The following is a 4286-nucleotide window of genomic DNA, read 5'->3' on the forward strand; positions in this document are numbered from 1 at the left end:
GGAAAAGAAACACTCTAGGTCATTTGATTAGTGACAAACCTAGTAGTTCTTCTTGTGAAGGCGGGGAGCACGAAGACTCTTCTTTTGAGAGCCCCGTTTTTGGAAACTTCAGTTTTGAGAATCTGTCTCTTCGTGAGGAAAGTACCCCTAGTACACCTAGTCCTTTGGTAGTGCCAAAAATGGAAACTTTGAAAGCTTTGCTAAACCCAACTAGGACCTCTCGTCCATCTTATATCAAGTTAGCTGAAACCGAGGCAAATTATGAACTGAAACCTGGGACTTTACAGATGCTCCCAATTTTTTTAGGGAAGGAGAATGAGAACCCCTATTTTCATGTTAGGGAATTTGAGGAAGTTTGTAGTACTCTGAAAATTAAAAACCTAAGTGATGATGCGTTGAAACTTAGGTTATTCCCATTTTCCTTAAAAGATAAAGCCAAATCTTGGCTGTATAGTTTGGACTCTGAGCCAATTGAAACCTATGACCAACTTACTTCTGCCTTTATACATAAGTTTTTCCCAAGGCATAAAACATCGTCTATTAGGACACAAATATGTACTTTTTCCCAACAAGAGGGAGAATCTTTATATAGGTACTTAGAAAGGTTCAATGACTTGATAACTCAATGTCCTCATCATGGTTTGGAGAAGGTTAGGTTAGTTCAGATCCTCTACGATGGTTTAGATTACGCAACAACAACCATGGTTGAGTCCTTATGCACATGTGGGTTTGAGAATAAAACTGTTGATGAAGCGATGACATTTTTGAATGAAATTGCCGATAAGACCAAACAATGGGAAAATAGTAGGGAACCCCATAAAACAATTCTTCTAAGTAGAGGAAATGTTAATAGGGTAGAAGGATCTTATGAGTCAGATGCCAAAATAGCAGCTATAGCCAAAAGGTTAGAAGCCTTAGAATTAGGTCATTCTAGTAGTAGTAGTGGAAGAAATGAGCCTTTTTGGGAAGGCCATGCTGTTGAAGAGCAAGCCAATGCTCTTTATAACAACACTAGGTTTGATAACTGACAGAAGTTTGACCCATATTCAGAAACCTATAACCCTGGCTAGAGAAACCATCCAAACCTTTCTTGGTCCAAGGGCCAGAATCAAGGTCAGTCTAGTAACGCTCAGGTTCCCCCAGGTTTTGGCTATACTAAGAATCCTTCAACTCCGGCACAGTTTCAGAACCCTTCGGATAAGAAGATTATGAGTTTAGAAGAGTCTCTTGCTTTGTTAACTCGTAGCACTGTGCAGTTTCAACAATCTGCTGCTCAAGGTTTAGAAGAAAATAAGAGAATAGGTCAGGCTAACTCTCAGGCTATTTCCGAGTTGAGAACCCAGGTTAGTCGGATAAATGAGTCTTTAAGAGAAACAGGTAAGTTTCCTAGTCAGACTCAACCCAACTCTAGAGGAATTAATGAAATAGGTGAAAGACCATCTGATCATGTGAATGCTATTAAAACCCTTAGGAGTGGTAGAGTGATAGACAACAAGGTTTCCATGCCTGATAGTGAACATGATGTAGTTCACCCTCCTAAACCAGAAACTGAGGAGACTCATAGAGTCTCTAAAGAGACCAATGAGGGTCATATTGAGCCCGCTTTGTCCCTAGAGCCCCATTCCCACAGCTGCTAGTTCCAACTAAGAGGGAGTCCAATTTTAATGATATATTGGAGGTTTTTAAGCAGGTAACTATCAACCTTCCACTACTAGATGCAATTAAGCAGATTCCCTCTTATGCCAAGTTTCTCAAGGATATGTGTACGCGAAAGCGAAAGCTTAATGTCCAGAAGAAAGCCTTTCTAGCTAGTCAGGTGAGTTCTATTATTCAGAATACCACTACTCCTAAGTATAAAGACCCAGGGTCCCCTACCATTTCTTGCACAATAGGTAAATACCGTGTTGAGAAAGCGTTGCTTGACTTAGGAGCTAGTGTGAACTTACTACCATATCATGTGTACCTTAAGCTAGGACTTGGTGAGATGAAACCTACCCAGATGACACTTCAGTTAGCTGATAGGTCCGTTAAAATTCCTCGTGGTGTGATCGAGGATGTTCTCATAGAGGTTGACAAGTTTATTTATCCAGTGGATTTTGTTATCCTAGATACCCAACCTGTCCCTGACCCAGAGAACCAGATACCGGTAATTTTAGGTCGCCCGTTTTTAGCTACATCCAATGCGATCATTAACTGTCGAAATGGTATTATGAAATTGTCTTTTGGTAATATGACTATTGAGCTGAACATTTTTAATATTAGTAAGCTACCCTCTGAACTAGATGACTCGAACATAGAAGAGGTGAACATGATAGGAACATTAGTCGAGGAGTCATTACCAAACACTTTGTTAGAAGATCCATTAGAGAAATGCCTAGCTCACTTTGGGATTGATTTTGATGATGATAATGTGATTAATGAGGTGAATGCTTTGTTAGATTCAACCCCTTTGTTAGATACTAGTAATGGATGGAAACCTAAAGTCGAACCACTACCAGTTTCTAAGTCTACCCTAGTTCCTTCATTAGAAGAGCCTCCTAAGTTGGACCTAAAACCATTGCCAGATTCCCTGAAATATAGGTTTTTAGGCCCGTCTGAAACTTTACCTATGATTATTTCTTCCGTCTTGGATAATGACCAGGAAAGTAGGCTAGTAATCGTCCTTCAAAACAACAAGGAAGCTTTAGGGTGGACCATAGCTGACATTAAGGGTATAAGTCCCACTGTTTGTATGCATCAGATCTATTTAGAGAGTGATACCAAACCTTCTAGGGATATGCAACGTCGACTAAACCCTAATATGAAAGAGGTAGTTCTAAATGAGGTCCTTAAGTTGTTAGATGCAGGCATTATCTACCCCATTTCAGACAGTAAGTGGGTCAGCCCCGTTCAGGTTGTACCCAAGAAATCCGGTATTACTGTAGTCCAGAATGATAACAATGAGTTAATCCCGACCCGAGTGACCACGGGTTGGCGTGTTTGTATTGACTATAGGAAATTGAACAAGGTCACTAGGAAAGACCACTTTCCACATCCCTTCATCGACCAGATGCTAGAGAGATTAGCTGGACATAGTCACTACTTCTTTTTAGATGGCTACTCTGTATATAATCAGATCTTTATTTCCCCAGAAGACCAGGAGAAAACCACTTTTACCTGTCCCTTTGGTACCTTTGCGTATAGACGCATGCCTTTCGGGCTTTGTAACGCCCCTGCGACTTTTCAGCATTGCATGATGAGCATATTTTCTGACATGGTAGAACGGTTCTTAGAGGTCTTTATGGATGATTTTTCAGTGTTTGGTTCGTCTTTCGATGAGTGCTTGCATCATTTGTCACTAGTGTTGACTAGGTGTAAGGAAAAAAATTTAGTGCTTAATTGGGAGAAATGTCACTTCATGGTTGTTCAGGAATTCTTTTAGGGCATATCGTATCTTCTAAGGGTATAGAGGTATGACCTTATTAAGACTTTACAGGTCCCAAAAACCGTAAGAGATATTAGGTCATTCTTAGAGCATGTTGGTTTTTATCGTCGTCTCATTAAGGATTTTAGCTTGATGTCTAGACCTCTTTGCAATTTGATTGCAAAAGATGTTAAGTTTGTCTTTGATGATACTTGTTTAGAGGCTTTTGATAAGCTTAAGTCATTACTCACTACCGCCCCCATAGTCCAGGCACCCAACTGGAACCTACCCTTTGAGATCATGTGTGATGCTTCAGATTATGCTATTGGTGTTGTGCTAGGTCAGCGAGAAAACAAATTACTTCATGTGATTTACTTTGCTAGCAAAACTCTGAATGATTCCCAGTTGAACTATACCACTACCGAGAAGGAACTGTTAGCCATTGTGTTTGCCTTAGACAAATTTAGACCCTATCTCTTAGGTTCTAAGATCATCATATATACTGATCATGCTGCTTTGAAATATCTTTTGTCTAAGAAGGATACAAAACCTAGATTGATTAGGTGGATCCTTTTGTTGCAAGAGTTTCCTCCAGACATTAGAGACAAAAAGGGTGCCGAAAATGTTGTAGCAGACCACTTGTCTAGGCTAGTTGTTAGTTCCCCTTATGATTCCCTTTCCTATAAGGGATAACTTTCCTGATGAACAATTGTTCTTTGTTACCTAATTACCTTGGTATGCGAATATAGTGAATTATCTTGTTACTGGTCGAATGCCCCAACATTGGGGTAAACAAGATCGTTCTAGGTTTTTAGCTGAGGTTAAGCACTTCTTTTGGGATGATCCTTATTTGTTTAAGTATTGTCCAGACCAGATTATTAGG

General features: G+C 39.9%; 1 pseudogene; it reads right to left on the reverse strand.

Moving 5' to 3' along the window:
• Nucleotides 1-543: 543 nt before the first annotated feature.
• LOC113292174 lies at nucleotides 544-643 on the reverse strand (annotated as a pseudogene).
• Between the last annotated feature and the right edge of the window lie 3643 nt (nucleotides 644-4286).

This window comes from Papaver somniferum, chromosome 6, assembly GCF_003573695.1.
Source record: "Papaver somniferum cultivar HN1 chromosome 6, ASM357369v1, whole genome shotgun sequence".
Classification (NCBI taxonomy): Eukaryota; Viridiplantae; Streptophyta; class Magnoliopsida; order Ranunculales; family Papaveraceae; genus Papaver; species Papaver somniferum.